General features: G+C 34.1%; 1 non-coding gene across 1 annotated transcript; it reads right to left on the bottom strand.

Moving 5' to 3' along the window:
• Positions 1-593: 593 nt before the first annotated feature.
• Positions 594-17,588, bottom strand: LOC110640647 (uncharacterized). Its single transcript, XR_009151254.1, has 5 exons — positions 17,224-17,588; positions 16,173-16,258; positions 16,020-16,088; positions 15,232-15,312; positions 594-701 (listed from the first exon to the last, which is right to left on the bottom strand). It is a non-coding gene; the product is annotated as an uncharacterized LOC110640647 (transcript).
• Positions 17,589-18,075: the final 487 nt, after the last annotated feature.

The following is an 18,075-nucleotide window of genomic DNA, read 5'->3' as shown; positions in this document are numbered from 1 at the left end:
TTTCTGAACAGTGAATTCCACTTTGAACATGTAATCATGTGCCCATCTGAATGTGATTCATGATGGAAGTTCATCTACGCCTCTATGACAAGTGATCCAAAGAATAGAGTTCAACAAACAGATTCTCTTTCAGAAATCACTTTCAAGTATACTCCAAGAAATACACATGGGGATAGAAACTATAGTGAAATGCTAACCTGGCATTTTCTTGTCAATAAAAAATGCTACCAAATTTACAGTGTACCTGCATAAGCATTAAACTCCTCAAAGTCGATAAGTACGTTCCCACGGAGCTAAAACTAAGAAAAAAGGGATACTCTTTTTACCATGCAACAACAACATCAACCGTGTAATGTTTGCGAGATGCTAAACTAAGAAGGCTCTGAATCACAGCAAGTAACCAAGCAAACTGTTTTATGCACCTGTAGGGTAAGCCAAAGTAGTGACAACAAAGTTCGGAATCAGTCCTCACACCTAGTAGAATGCACAGACCACAACTATGATGCATATGGTTACTTTGGGTCCACTCCAACACTCCTTCAAATTAAGAAACATATGCGCAAGCACACAAACACAAAAGAAAGGACAAGTGCATTCACCTCCTTGCCCATACTTATAATATGCGCGAACGAACACTATATTGAAAATCATGTGTGATGAAAATATCAAATCACCACAGCCATAATTAACCCCTCAGGAAACTGCATGTTAAAAGAAGTCTTATGAGCGTCATAGTGCCAATGAAAGTAAGAAATATAGCATAATAATGTGTGTGTGTGTGTGTGTGTGTAATGCAAACCAAAAACAATTGCAAGTTCAAAACATGCAGTTGACTATAAGCAATTCAATTGCACTCTCTGGAGGGGGGAGCCTGGCAAGTTTTTGTTAGTAATATGCCCTAGAGCATATCATTTTGTATGTATCTAGTACATATTTTATTAATAAAAGGCAATTTCACTTTTCCATTTACATAATATATTTATGTGTAATAGAAAAGGTCCATTGATATTTTGTTAGAAATTCTATTCTTAAGTTATTAAGAATATGAGTGACAGTATTTCTAGCACAAAGTATCATAAATTGGTTCACAATCGATGATACTTCACAAAGGACATGACTTATCCAGAAAGATTATAATCATATTTGTTCCCAAGGTATTTATATGAGATATAAATAAGATGGAGTGGTGAGTCTCATGCCACATAACAAACATGATAGGCACTTATACATGATAAGTAGGCCAAACCAGTGACGCTTATGACAAGCACATGGAGTTTACTCTTGTCAATGCATTGTCATATATCATATCAGTTCATATAATCTTTAAACCTGAGATAACACAATCATCTTGTATATAAGTGATTTGAGTTTGATACTGCTTTCATACTTGTACTTTGTATGGGTATATGCGCATGTGTTGGCTCCTACTAGTTATATATGGAGATAGGTGTTGATCAAGATGGAATCCGTTACCTTAAGTAAAAAGGGATAAAATCCTATGTTCATTTAATTGTTATTGATGTTTCAAGGTCCTGGCCAGGACAGACAGATTTAGTCAGAAAAGAGTTTCTGACAAGAAAATCTAATTAATCAAGAACTGGAATTAAAAGAGAACATAATGTTCATAGCAAATGGGATTTGACATTAACCATGAATCCAGCTCGAATTGAGATTTTGTAACGGAGAGATTCTAGTGCATAGTAACATATGATTAAAGGTTCGTTTAAGATATTCCTTATTACTGATTGGGTGGTCATGGCATACAATGCTAGGTGTCAACCATGGTCTATAAGGTGCCTGAAATGATTTAGAGAAATCATTTACGGTAAGAAAGAGTTCTAATGATATTAAGAGTTAATATCATTTCTCATTGCCAAAAAGTAATAAGCCTATTAAGTCACACATCTATACAAGCTAATCACCATTTAAAATGTGATTTAATTGATTAATTAAAGAGTTTAATTAATTAATTAAAGAGGTTTGGTTTGCAATAAAATTGCAAAGTCCCTAGTATGACTTGAAACCAAATCTAGGTTATTGAATGTATAGTATAAATTAAATATGTATTTAATTTGATTAAATATGAATTTAATTATGAGAAATTAATTAATGGAGATTAATTAATTAATTAATTTATATTTGATATAAATTGATTTAAAGAGGAGAAATTATAATTTTGAGTTGAGAACTCAAATTAAAGAGTAAGGACAAATTGGGATCTTATGATGACATGTGGCAAGGGAGTTAGGGTTTGACCTAAGTATATAAAGAGAGGTTATAAAGAAAAATCAGCCCACTCCTCTTTTTCTTTTATATGGGACGGCAACATGGTGCTCTCCTTCTACTCTCAATCTCTCAATTGATTCAAAGGGAAAAACTTAGATTTCCTCTTGAATTAAATTATTAGAAAGTGTTTCTAACACCCAATACGTTCATACAACCTTCACAAAGCATAAATCCCATCTTATAATTGGTTGACAAGACTTGAGAAGCCAATCTAGGGGGCTGCCATTGCTACTTTGGTGTGTGCTTGTAGTGGACAAGCTAGAGGGACAACATTTGGGGTCCTAAGAACATCCTAAGAAGACATCAATTGTGCATCAAGAGGTTAGTACCTAAAAATCCCTCTTTTAGTTAGTGTTTGATTGAATTAAATGTTAATTCATAATCTTTAATGGCAAATGAAATTTTAATGCATGCTAAAATATGTTTTGGTATGCAATTGGGCATTGGAAATTGATTAGGTTCATAAGAAACTTGGCATGGTGTATGTAACTTTAGAAATAATTTTTGAAATTCAAGGTTCTAATGCCCAATTATCACGCTTCCACTCCTTCAATTGGTATCAGAGCCACTATATTTGCCATTAAGATTGTTTATGAGGTTTAATTGTGTGCTTGGATCAAATTTTGATTGATCTAAAGCTGTTTGGATCTCACCATGGTGGCGGCATGAATGTGAAGAACACCCCTAGGGAGTGTTTGAATTATGCGCTTGGTTTATGGGCCAATCACGCAATTGTTGTATATCTTAAGGCCCATAATTAGACCCATACCTAATTATATTGTTTAATTAGAAATTTTAATCACACAATTAATTTTTGAAAATTGTTTTCAAGGTATTAAATTTGAAAATGGTTTCTAAATTTAAATTTATTTGAGTGAGATTCAAATCTGAATTTTGATTGAATATGTGATATTCAATTTAATTTTTATTATGTATATTTTATTTAATTGTTAAATTTTAATATGCATGATGGATGATCATGGATAATAAAAGACCAATGTAATTGGATTTTTTTCTTTTATTTTTCTTTGGGATGTAAAATAATTAATTTTATTTTAGTGGCATGTATTATAAATGTTGTAATAATTTGGATTGTAATTTCATTTATTTGAGAACTTTAAAGTCCATATTCTTGTAAATTCGCCTTGGTATGCCTAGGATTATAATGTAATTGGATTGCAAGAAGATCAAGGAGGTCAAAAGCATTGGTGGGACTAGTGGGAGGAAATCAAGATCAAGTGTTAATTATGTACTCCTTCAGCAACTCTTATAAAATGAATAAATGAAATACACCTAGGAATGCCCTAATTCAATTCTTGGTGGCTCAGAATTGAATCTCTTAGAAAGTCCATGATCATATCATATTATTTGTTTATCCATGTATGCATGAGATGTATGTGAATGTATACAAGTATATGATATATGCATGCCAATTGGATAATGTGCAAAGTGAGACCATAATAATAATTAAGTCAACCACTAAATCTTCCAAACAAATGATTAAGTTGGAAATTGTATAATTAAAGTAATTATATCATGGCCCTCCATTGAGGTAATTATTTTAAGAAATTTTAGATACTTGCATGTGATGCATTTATTTAAGAGATTTCCTTAAGAATAATTGTTAAGTATGAGATGTTGTAAATATGTAAATAGTTGGTGGCCAATAATGGATGTGCTTGAGGACATTAAAATTATTTGCATGTTTACTGGCTCAATGGGATCAGCTTAACTAATGCAAGATAAATCAATAATGGATGTGCCTGAGATTTTGAGCATTAGAGGCTAAATAAATGATTAAACCTCACCTGAGATGTGATGGGCAAGGAGTTGCTCACTTATAGTTTATTGTAATTTCAATAATGGATGTGCCTGAGGATGATCAATAAGACTATAAGAATTCAATCACCCACTAGAAATCCATCCAACTAGGATTTTTGTTTCCTACTTTGAAAGTGTAGGATTCACTAAATTAGTGGAAGGACCAATTTGATTAAAAGACCATAATCATTTTGGTTAATTACTTAATACATTTACTAATTAATCTAGTTATTTTCTGCAGTTAATTTTCTAATAATAATGAGCACACAACAACCACCACCATCCAATATCCTTGCGAGCATACTTGATCACAATAGGTTGACGGGACCTAATCTTTCTCATTGGCTCAGAAATTTAAAACTTGTCCTGAACCTAGAACGTATTGAATATGTTTTAGACTCAAAGGTTCTTAGTCCCTTACCTCCAGAGGCCACTCAAGAGGAATTAGATACTTTGGACAAGTGAAAGGAGCATGATATGAGAGCCAAATGTTACATGCTTGCTTCTTTGAGTAATGAGTTACAGAAGCAGCATGAAAATATGCAAAGTGCAAGTGAGATCCTCCTTCACCTGCAAGAGTTGTATGGTGAGCACAGCAGGAATGCTAGATATGAGATATTTAGACAGCTATTCCGCATGAGGATATCTGAGGAACAGAATGTAGGAGATCATGTCCACAAAATGATTCGGCTTATTGAGCAGCTGGAACATCTTGATTTTCACATGGATTTCCAACTGTAGACAGATCTGATCCTTCAGTCCCTGCCTGAGTCATTTGGAAATTTTGTGACAAATTTTCATATGACAAAGCAAGAGTGTACTTTGGCTGGGTTACTTAACATGCTGGTTATTAAACTCAACTCAACTTAACTAAGCCTTTATCACAAAAATTTGGGGTTGGCTATATGAATTCGCTTTCTCCACTCTAAACGATTTTGGGTTAAATCCTTAGAAATGTGTAATGCTTCTAGGTCATGTTGTACTACTCTCCTCCAAGTCAATTTAGGTCTACCCCTTTTTTTCTTTCTATCCTTTAACCTAATGTGCTCTACTTGTCTAATTGGAGCCTCCGTATGTCTACGCTTCACATGACCAAACCACCTCAATCTCCCTTTTCTCAACTTATCTTCAATTGGCACCACTTCTACCTTTTCTCTAAGACTCTCATTACGGACTTTATCTAATCTAATATGGCCACTCATCCACCTTAACATTCTCATCTCTACAACTCTTATCTTAGACGCATACGACTCTTTCATTGCCCAACACTCACTACCATATAACATAGCCGGTCGTATGGCTGTACGGTAAAATTTTCCTTTCAACTTATTGGGAATCTTACGATCACATAAAACTCCCGTGGCACGTCTCCACTTCAACTATCCGGCTTTAATCCTATGACTAACATCCTCCTCACATCCCCCATCTACTTGAAGGACTGAGCCTAGATATTTAAAATGATTACTTTGGGACAGTACCACTCCATTCAAACTAACTCCTTCCTTATCACCAGTTTGGCCTTCACTGAACTTGCAATGCATGTATTCTATCTTCGTTCTACTTAACTTAAAACCCTTTAACTCTAGAGTACTTCTCCAAAGTTCTAGCTTTCTATTGAATCTTTCTCGTGTCTCATCTATCAGAATAATATCACCCGCAAACATCATGCACCAAGGAATACTCTCTTGTATATGTTTCGTCAATTTATCTAAAACTAATGTAAAAAGGTAAGGGCTTATGGCTGATCCTTGGTGTAATCCAATTGAGATCGAAAAATCTCTTCTGTCCCCTCCCACTGTGCGCACAATAGTAGTTGCTCCTTCATACATATCTTTCAACACTTGTATGTACCTAATAGATACCCTCTTTTGTTCTAACACATTCCATAAGACATCTCTTGGAACGCTATCATAAGCCTTCTCCAAATCAATAAAAACCATGTGTAGATCTTTCTTCACATCTCTATATTTCTCCATCAAGCTTCTAATGAGAAAGATCGCTTCCATAGTTGAATGACCAGGCATGAAACCAAATTGATTGAGAGAAATAGAAGCATCATGACGTAGTCGATACTCCACAACTCTCTCCCACAACTTCATAGTATGGCTCATGAGTTTAATTCCCCTATAGTTTGAGCAACTCTGTATGTTTCCCTTATTTTTAAAAATAGGTACTAAAATACTCATCCTCCATTCATCAGGCATTTTCTTTGAGTTTAGAATCTTATTAAATAATTTAGTTAACCATGCCACTCCCATATCTCCCAAACACTTCCACACTTCAATTGATATTTCATCGGGTCCACAGGCTTTACCCACTTTCATTCTCTTAAGTGCTTCCTTTACTTCTAAAGATCTAATCCTTCTAGCATAATTCACATTCTTTTCTATTGTTCTATAATCTATATTCACGCTATTACCATTTTGACTATTATTAAAGAGATCATTAAAATAATTTCTCCATCTTTCTTTAATGTCCTCATCTTTCACCAACACTTTTCCTTCTCTATCCTTAATGCACCTAACTTGATTGAGATCTTGACATTTCCTTTCTCTCCTCCTTGCTAATCTATAAATATTTTTCTCCCCTTCTTTAGTTCCAAGTTTCTCATATAACTTTTCAAAGGCCTGTGCTCTTGCTTGACTAACTGCCTTTTTTGCCTCTTTCTTTGCTATCTTGTACTGTTCATATGCCTCATTATTATCATATTTAGGTAATTTCTTATACCATTCCCTTTTTCTCTTCACTGCCTTTTGTACTTCCTCATTCCACCATCATTTCTCTTTTGAGAGTGGTTCATGTCCTTTAGACTCTCCAAGTACTTGTCTAGCTACTTCTCTAATTTTTGATGCCATCTGTATCCACATATCATTGGCCTCCATATCCAGCTTCCATACTTCAGACTTGAGAAGCTCATTTTTGAACTTAACTTACTTTACTCACTTGAACTCCCACCACTTTGTTCGAGCTACACTATTTCTTTTGACCTTACTTGAATTGTTCCTAAACTTGACATCCAAGACCACCAACTGATGTTGACTTGTTAAAACCTCTTCTGGAATGACCTTGCAATCCTTGCATAGAGCTCTATTTGTCTTCCTGGTTAAGAGGAAGTCGATTTGGCTTCTATGTTGCCCACTTTTGAAAGTAACTAAATGTGACTCTCTTTTTATAAAGTAGGTATTTGCTAGTATTAGGTCGTATGCCATAGCAAAATCCAGGATGCTTTTTCCCTCCTCATTTCGACTCCCAAAACCAAAACCTCCATGAACGAATACCTTGTCTATCACTTCCTACATGTCCATTCAAATCTCCACCAATGAAAACATTCTCTTCATTCGATATGCTTTGCAATAAATCATCCATATCTTCCCAAAACCTTTGTTTACTCTCACTGTCTACTCCTATTTGTGGGACATAAGCACTAACTATATTTATTGTTTCTCCTTCTAGTACTAGCTTTACTAGTATAATTCTATCTTTTACTCTTTTCACAGCTATTACTGCGTCTTTCAATGTTCTGTCTATGATAATGCCCACTCCGTTCTTATTTCTCTCCTTTCCGGTAAACCACAGTTTGTACCCTGAATTACCCACTTCCTTACTTTTCTCTCCTACCCATTTAGTCTCCTGAATGCAAGCAATATTCACCCTTCTCCTTTCCAAGGTATCCACAAGCTCCATTAATTTTCCTGTAAGTGATCCAACATTCCAAGTACTAAACCTGATCCTCCTCCCATCCTGCTTCTTCCTAATTGGTCTCATTCTATGGTATCTTCTATTGTTTTCTATATCTATCTTGTGTTCTGCTCCACTATCTGTTCTATTATCTGTCTTATGGACTAATTTTTTTACCCACACCCGTCCATGATGTGAGAACCCTTGCTCACTTAACACCACACCTGGGCGCCGGCATAGCGCGTCGCTTTCGGTGAACGCCCTACACCCTTGCATATTTCTCACTACACCCGGACTCCGATGTAGCGCGTCGTTAGTAGAGGACACCCCAACGTTTATATCATTTGAATCCATATCATAAGGTATGACGAAATTTTTACGCTGGTTGTCACCTACCGCAACCCTCCTCCTTTATCCGGGCTTGGGACCGACTAAGCGCAAACTACTTAGGCGGAGTTAACATGCTGGTTATTGCCCAAAAGAATATGCCGGGCAATAAAGGAAAAAAGGTGGCTTTGATTGCATCTTCTTTTTCTGTTGGAAAGTCCAAAAAGAGAAGGGCAACAAGAATAAGAAACCTCAAATTCCTGAATCTTCCAAGAAGATAGCCAAACAGAAGGGCAAGACCGAAGCTGACAGAGGCAAGGGAAAGTGTTTTCACTATCAGAAGGATGGGCACTGGAAGAGGAACTGCCCAGAGTATAGCAATATAAATGAATGTAATGCCATGATAAAAATCAACTCAAATTCAAAATATATTTGGCACTTAAGATTATGTTGCAGAAGATAGGATTGCAAAGCTGGAGAAAGTGGAGATTTTATCCTTATTGGATTCTGAGCCTACTCCAACTTGTGAATCCTGCTTTCAAGGAAAAATGACTAGATCACCTTTTGTTGGATAAGGGTTAAGAGCTGAAAATATTTTGGAATTGATACATAGTGATGTATGTGGTCAATTTAAAAAAATGGCTAGAGGCGGTTTTCATTACTTTATTACCTTTACTGATGATAAATCAAGGTTTGGGTATTTGTATTTGATGAAATACAAACATAAATCCTTTGAAAAGTTCAAAGAATTTAAATGTGAAATAGAAAATTAAATAGGAAAAAGTATTAAAACTCTTCGATTAGATCGTGGAGGTGAATACTTAAGTACTGAATTTGATGAATACTTGAAAGAGTATGGCATTGTCTCCCAACTGACTCCTCCAGGAGCGCCACAACTAAATGTTGTATCTGAAAGGAGAAATCGTATCCTATTAGATATAGTACGCAGTATGATGAGCTATACTGATATGCCAATCTCCTTTTGGGGATTTAATCAGCTTTGCATATTTTGAATAGAATTCCATCAAAATCAGTTTCTTCCACACCTTATGAGATATGGCATGGAAGAAAACCAAGTCTTAAGCATGTTAAGATTTGGGGTTGTCCAGCTTATATTAAAAAATTGAACACTGATAAATTTGAAACCAGATCAGAAAAAGGTCGATTTATTAGATATCCAAATAAAAGTTTTGGATATTATTTTTGCCTACATCACAAAAGGTTGTGGTAAGCAGAGATGCCATATTTCTTGAACAACAGTTTATTCAAGAAGGTGGCAAAGGAAGGCAAATAGAGTTAGAATTGGAGAATTCTGACCAACCAACAGATCAAATGGATATAGATTCATCTAGTCAATCTACACCTATTGATGAAACATCTACAGTAATTCCTCGCAAATCAACCAGGATATCTCACCCACTAGTGAGATATGGTTTTATTCATGAAGATGAACAAGAGTTGTTTACTCATGAAGAAATAGATCATGGCGATGATCCTTTTACCTATGAAGAAGCTATATCAGATATAGACTCTTCAAAATGGATTGAAACTATGAAATCCGAAATTGATTACATGCATAAGAACCAAGTTTGGGACCTTGTTGACCCACCTGAAGGTATTGTACCTATAGGGAATAAATGGGTTTTCAAGAAGAAAATTGGCTCTGATGGAAAGGTAGAGACCTATAAAGCAAGGCTAGTAGCAAAAGGGTTTCGCCAAAGGCAATGAATCAACTATTAGGAGACTTTCTCGCCTATTGCCATGCTTAAATCAATTAGGATTCTATCAGTAATAGCTGCATACTATGATTATGAGATTTGGCAAATGAATGTCAAACAGCTTTTCTTAATAGATACATTGATGAAAACATTTTCATGGAACAACCTAGGGGTTTTGAATCCCAAGATAGTTCCAAGGTGTGCAAGCTAAAGCAATCCATTTATGGGTTAAAACAAGCTTCGAGGAGTTGGAACATCCGTTTTGATGAAGCCATTAAGTCATTTGGTTTTATAAAAAATGTGGATGAACCATGTGTATATAAGAAGGTTAGTGATAGAGCTGTCACTTTACTTGTCTTCTATGTGGATGACATTCTGTTGATAGGTAATGACATAGGTATGTTGACAACTATCAAGGTATGATTGTCAAATACATTCTCCATGAAAAACTTAGGGGAGACAACCTATATTCTTGGAATTCGCATCTATAGAGATAGAGCAAAAAGAATAATTGGTTTATCCCAAAGTCTATACTTGGAAAAGGTGTTAAAAAGGTTTAACATGCTTGATTCCAAGAGAAGATTGTTACCAGTAAAACATGGTATCCACCTTTCTAAAGAGATGTCTCCAAAGACACTAGAAGAAAGAGATAAAATGGCCAGGATTCTATATGCTTTGGCTATTAGAAGTTTAATGTATGCAATATTGTGTACTAAGCCGGATATCGCATATGCTGTTAGTCTGACTAGCAGGTTTCAATCCAATCCAGGTTTAGAACACTGGATAGCTGTCAAAAATATCCTTAAGTACTTGAGAAGAACTAAGGATTTATTCTTGATTTATAGAGGTGGTGACTTCCAATTGGATGGTTATACTGATTCTGATTTTCAATCAGATATAGATGATAGAAAGTCTACCTCTGAGTTTGTGTTTATTTGTAATGGAGGTGCAGTTAGTTGGAAGAGTTCCAAACAGAGTACGACTGCTGATTCCACTATAGAGGCCGAGTACATTGCTGCATTAGATGCTGCAAAAGAGGCTGTTTGGATAAAAAAATTCATGACAGAACTTGCAGTAGTTCCTTCCATTGAGTGAGCAGTTCCTCTCTACTGTGACAACAATGGAGCGGTCATACAGGCTAAGGAACCCCGGTCTCACCAGAAATCCAAACACATAGAAAGGCGCTACCACATTATTAGAGAGATAGTTGGGCGAGGCGATGTAGCCATGCAAAAAATAGCATCAGCTGAAAATCCAGCTAACCCATTCACAAAGCCTATGTCATAAACTCAGTTAGACCGACATCTTGAGAAGATAGGTCTAAGATATTGTAATAAATGACTCTAGTGCTAGTGGGAGATTGTTAGTAGTATGCCCTAAAGCATATCATTTTGTATGTATCTAGTACATATTTTATTAATAAAAGACAATTTCACTTTTCCGTTTACATATTATATTTATGTGTAATAGAAAAGGTCCATTGATATTTTGTTAGAAATTTTATTCTTAAATTGTTAAGAATATGAGTGACAGTATTTCTAGCACAAAGTATCATAAATTGGTTCACAATCGATGATACTTCACAAAGGACATGACTTATCCAGAAAGATTGTAATCATGTTTGTTCCTAAGGTATTTATATGAGATCTAAATAAAATGGAGTGGTGAGTCTCGTGCCACATAACAAACATGATAGACATTTATACATGATAAGTAGGCCGAACCAGTGACGCTTATGACAAGCACATGGAGTTTACTCTTGTCAATGCATTGTCATATATCATATCAGTGCATATAATCTTTAGATCTGAGATAACACAGTTATCTTGTATATAGGTGGTTTGAGTTTGAAACTGCTTTCATACTTATACCGTGTATGGATATATGGACATGTGTTGGCTCCAGTGTTATTAAAGGCGTGAGAGGCGCCCAGGCGAGGCGCAAGGGGAGGTGCAAGGCGAGGCGAGGCGAGGCGCCCCTCTGCTACCTCGACTGGGTCGCCCCTCTTGGCACCAGTAGAGTTGACGCCTCAGGTAGGCGAGGCGAGGTGAGGCACGAGGCAGGCAAGAGGTGTCGCCTCTTTCAAGCGCACTAGAAGCCCTTTTTTTTATTTTTTAAAACAAAAATATAAAACCCTAAAGATTTACCTGTTGCCGACAAAAAAAAAAAAGAGTTGCATCAACTCCAGGAGTTGCGTCGAGTCTATCCAGTCCAGGTATGTCTCTCTCTCTCATCTTCTTCTTTCTCCTCTCTGTTTCGATTATTTTCTTCCTCCTCTATTATCTTCTTCCTTCTCTCCCACTCTTTTCTTTGGAACGCAGCAGCACTGCAGCAGTTTTTTTTTTTTTTTTTCCCTTTCATTTTCCTTCTTCTCCTCCTCCCTGGTTGGCTTCTTCCTCCTCTATTTGCCCTGTTATCTTTGTCGGTTTTCGATTCTGAGACTTACAGACTTGCAGCAATTTTGCATTTTTTTTTTCCTTTCCTTCTCTTGGTTTGGTACTTTGGTTGGGTTTTATTAATTAGTTAATTATTTGCTATTAATTTAATTGTTTTACCTTTAATTTTTATTAATTAATTATTTAAATTTTATGGATATTATTGAATTAATTATTTTCTTGTTAATTAGTTGATTATTTAACATAAGTATTGTTAAATTAATTATTTTACTTATTGATTGGTTGATTATTTAATATAGGTATTGTTAATTTAATGGTAATTAATTTATCTTTTACTTTTTACTATTGTTAGTTTGATTAGTTTTACTTTTTATCTTGTTAATTAGACATTAGTTCTCATTAGTTATTTATTTTACATAGCAATTATTATTTTATTGTTAATTTGATAATTTAACTTTTTGTTCTTATTAATTAATTAATATAAGTATTGTTAATTTATTTGTAATTAGTTTACTTTTTAATTGTTATTCTTGTTAATTTAATTAATTAGTTATTTATTTTATATAGGAATTATTAATTTACTGTTATTTATCATCTATTTAAAAGTATGAATTTTTATTTTATAATTACACACACACATATATATAATTTAGGCAATTAAGGTTATGGCACCTTACTTCAAAAAGGCCCTCGCCTCGCCTCTCGCCTCTCGCCTAAGGCCATAGGGCACTCTATCGCCTTAATGTCGCCTTTCGCCTTAATAACACTGGTTGGCTCCTAATAGTTATATATGGAGATAGGTGTTGATCAAGATGGAATCCGTTACCCTAAGTAAATAGGGATAAAATCCTATGTTTATTTAATTGTTCTTGATGTTTCAAGTTCCTGACCAGAACAGACAGATTTAATCAGAAAAGAGTTTCTGACAAGAAAATCTAATTAATCAAGAACTGGAATTAAAAGAGAACATAATGTTCATAGCAAATGGGGTTTGACATTAACCATGACTCCAACTCGAATTGGGATTTTGTAACGGAGAGATTCTAGTGCATGGTAACATATGATTAAAGGTTCATTTAAGGTATTCCTTATTACTGATTGGGTGGCCATGGCATACTATGCTAGGTGTCAACCATGGTCTATGAGGTGCCTGAAATGATTTGGAGAAATCATTTACGATAAAAAAGAGTTCTATTGATATTAAGAGTTAATATCATTTCTCATTGCCAATAAGTAATGAGTCAGTAAATCACACATCTACACAAGCTAATCACCATTTAAAATGTGATTTAATTGATTAATTAAAAAGTTTAATTATAATTAATTAATTAAAGAGTTTAATTAATTAATTAAAGAGGTTTGGTTTGCAATAAGATTGCAAAGTCCCTAGCATGACTTGAAACCAAATCTAAGTTATTGGATGTATAGTATAAAATATAAATTAAATTTGTATTTAATTTGATTAAATCTAAATTTAATTATGAGAAATTAATTAATGAAGATTAATTAATTTATATTTGATATAAATTGATTAAAGAGGAGAAATTATAATTTTGGGTTGAGAACTCAAATTAAAGAGTAAGGACAAATTGGTCTTTTCACATGGTGACATGTGACACTATGAGATGGTGACACATGGCACCATATGATCTTGCCACTTGTCTTCCTATGATAGAAGACCTCGTATCATGATTTAAATGGAGCTTGACACTTGGTTTCATAAGATTAAATCAAATAATAACAAGATGGGATCTTGTGATGACATGTGGCAAGAGAGTTAGGGTTTGACCTAAGTATATAAAGAGAGGTTATAACGAAAAATCAGCCCACTCCTTTTTTTCTCTTATATGGGACAGCAACATGGTGCTCTTCTTCTCCTCTCAATTTCTCAATTGATTCAAAGGGAAAAATTTAGATTTCCTCTTGAATTAAATTATTAGAAAGTGTTTCTAACACCCAATACATTCATACAACTTTCACAAAGCATAAACCCATCTTATAATTAATTGACAAGGCTTGAGAAGCCAATCTAGAGGCTGCTATTGCTACTTTGGTGTGTGCTTATGGTAGACAAGCTAGAGGGACAATATTTGGGGTCCTAAGAATATCCTAAGAAGGTATCAATTGTGCATCAAGAGATTAGTACCTAAAAATCCCTCTTTTAGTTAGGGTTTGATTGAATTAAATGCTAATTCATAATCTTTAATAGCAAATGAAATTTTAATGTATGCTAAAATATGTTTTGATATGCAATTGGGCATTGAAAATTGATTAGGTTCATAAGAAACTTGGCATGGTGCATGTAACCTTAGAAATAATTTTTGAAATTCAAGGTTCTAATGCCCAATTATCACGCTTCCACTCCTTCAGTTTTGAGCCATGAAAGAGACAGTTGTACCTGGTTGTAAAAAGTTGCTTTAATTACAAGAAGATAATTTAAGCAAAAGTTTCATCAAGTGGTAGCATCAGAAGTCCTCACATAAAATGCAACTGAGTGCATATCATGCCAAATTCTACAAAATTTTACCTCATGGCAGTGATAGTTTGGACCAGGAAGGTGCGTTGAATAGAATGTAACTATCCGGAGAATCTGGCAAGCCTAAAAAGGGAAAGGGAAAGGGAAAGGGAAAAAAAATACTAAAACCAATTGTAAGATAAAGATACTAGAACAGCAAAAATGTTTCTCCCATCATTCCAGTCAGTGGGCCTAGATGATATGGGGTTAAAAGGCCATAGTCATGACTAAACAAGCCATCTTCTTGCTATAGGTATAAAATGTGTAGCATTTTATGTTCTCGACTATTATCATGAGTAGAGTTACAGTAGTAATAAAAAAAAAAAAAAGCTCATGAAACAGTATGCAAGTTATGGACAATAAATTATTTATAGGTTTCTCATTAAATACACAATATGACCAAAATGGTTTTCTGCAAATCCAATTATGGCCTTCACGATTCTTGCCATCAGAAGGGTCTCATGAAAAGCAAGAAACTTCAACCACTTACCACTAAATAAGCAAGAACCCTGCACCAGACTAAAGCTGTGTAGATTTTTTTGTACTGAAAAATGAAAGGGTGAAAAGTCCACTGCAACAGAACTAAGACTAGTTAGACCAATCAACAATTCATAGATTACTAGCTGGTCATTAATAATTAAACTACTTAATAAGATGAGGAACAATTTAGTCAGAGACAAGAAGAAGCTTGAATGTATTTCATGTTCTTTGGCGTCTACAGAAAACCTATGTGAAAGATCTCCATATTCTCCAACTTAGTAGTTTTACTTGACAGTCAAGATCATCAATACTTATTTCTAACAACTCATTTTAGAAATAAAGCATGATCTTGCTCCTTGAATGCTTGTTGATCCAATCTTGGAGAAATGGATGCACATAGACGTTCACAAAAGCAACTGGCAAGGACCTATTGAAATTCACAAACTTCATTTTTTTATCATTAGACAAACTTATGCAAACTTATATGTCAGTCTTGAATATATCTTCCTTAAATAATCAAAGAAAGAGAGACTATATTATGCATGAAATACTTCAGTTCACTGGCAGATGAGATAGGTAAAGGGAAACAACTAAGTGAAATTCTGGGTAGGATGAAATTAGCAAGACAAAAAGAAAAACTGAATGGGAACATTGACATTACTGAAAACATCAGTACCATAGGTGATCTAGGTAGAAAACAGTGCAATTATCTGTTAACTGTAAAAGAGAACATTGAAAAATGTGCCTAGATAGTAGGCAACACATGTAAACATAAATAACAGGACTGTAAAACCTTACCAACACAAAAGAACAAAAGATGAAAGTGAAAAGAGTCTCACTTATATAAGCTTTATCTTGTCCAAGTTCCTGAAATGGCCAAAAAAAGGGTATCGATGTACAGTTTAACATCAAGTATGAAGGAATCACACTATTCACAACAGTTTTACGCACTGGAAGAAGAAAAAGCCAGTGTCCTGAAGCGTTGGCCCTGGCCTATGTAAGTAATGAATTCCATGAGCAGCTAACCCGTGTATGTACTGTCAACAGAAAAAAATCCCATGCATTAGCATACATAGTACCAATTTGACATTGAAGCATGGAATGTAATGAAAGACAAATAAAGGAAAAAAAAAATGAAATTATATTATGAACAAAAAGACTGCAAGATATGTTAGAACTTAGAAGAAACACAAAAACATGAATCAGCAAAAAGACAAGAAAAGCTGAAAAAGCTCTATCCAGGTTAAAGAGGATATTATGACCAGTTGAGTGGGAAAAAACCCAAGGTACATATACATTTCAAAGCATAGGCAAATGGAAAGAGGATGGAACTAAAGTGGGCACTATACAGGTTGAAGTAGTCAACACTAACAGAATGATCAAAGGGTAGTATGGATGCTGCACAACCACCTATATAACATGACATAATTACAGCAGTTTAAAAAGCAAGAATTTCTTGTATTCAGAAACAAAACAAGGAAACAGCAAAACAAGGAAACAGCAAAACAAGCAAGAATTTCAAAGCCTCAAAGGAAGAATTACCCATCTTGTAGTTCAACATTTTTGAGGATAAAGAACTAGACTGTCCAAAAAATGTTCTTTAAAGTTTGAGTCTTTTTATTTAGAAGAAACAACGTCAAAAGACCACAATAAGGCTTTGTGAATATTTGAGCAATCAAACTCCCCTCCATTTTCTCAAGATCTCCTACTAAAAATATTAAATTTCCTTCTCAAGATAAGTGCAGCATTGCTAATATCAAGTATAGTCCAATAATCAGCAATTAAAGTTTTCTTCAACAAAATGCCAACATATACAGAAAATAAAACCTAAATTTTTGCATAAAATTTACCAAAATGATCAGCCAAACAACGATCCCTTAATTAATTTTTTTTTTTTTTGGAAGATATCCCTTAATTAATATTAATACATAAAAAAATTAACTCCTACTTAATGCAGTAATAAACAATGCTAAGTCCAATGATCAGTTCCTAAAAAGTAAACCTGAAAAATGATTCTACCAAGAAGCGGCTTCCAATTCTCTGCAATCAGCGAGACTTCTATTGATGTTTCTGCGCAAATTTTTCTCCATAGCTTCACATTAAAAATTAAAACGAAGGATCAAACCAAACACTAAAGATTTTATCTTTTAACAAAAGCGAGATGTAGAGAATGCCGAGAAAGACAGAAAAATCTTAGGAGCCTGGCGATCAACGTAAACCGCTCAACTGTAGGTTTTTTCCCCTTTTTGTTTTAATTTATAAATAATCATAATTTCAAATTTTTTTTTATTAAGAATAATTTCAAAAATTAAGGATTAAGGATAATCATGAATCTTAATCCACAACTTGAAAAAAAATATGGTAGAAACTGACAAAAATCTGCTTCTGGCTTTCAGAGAAATTGGAAAAACCTATCAATAATAATTTTATTAAAAGAAAACTAATGTTTATGAGAAAATTGAAGGAAAGAAAAAAAAAATTCTAATTACATGAGAAGAAATTTCTTTCAGTCACGAGAGATTGACTCTACTAGAAGACGAAGATGAGATAAGGGTTTTAATTTTTAATATTCATTATTTAAAAAAAAGTTAAAAATGAAAAAACAGGTTAATATAGCATATAAAACAAAAATATACAGGAAAACAGGTTAATAATTTCCCTGTTATGTGAGGTTGTTGGCTTGGAAAATAATACATTTTTTCTTATAAATATAAATATATTAAAAACAGAATATATAATGAATTAAATTAATGTATAACTTTAAATATAATTTCACATAATTTTAATTGTATTATTTCTTTGATTAACAATCAAATAAAAAATTGGAGAAACTATTAATAAAAATATGTAATAT

Source organism: Hevea brasiliensis, chromosome 9, assembly GCF_030052815.1.
Source record: "Hevea brasiliensis isolate MT/VB/25A 57/8 chromosome 9, ASM3005281v1, whole genome shotgun sequence".
Lineage (NCBI taxonomy): Eukaryota > Viridiplantae > Streptophyta > Magnoliopsida > Malpighiales > Euphorbiaceae > Hevea > Hevea brasiliensis.
Note: the sequence above shows the minus strand (reverse complement) of the source record. Positions and strands in the feature narration are given on the sequence as shown.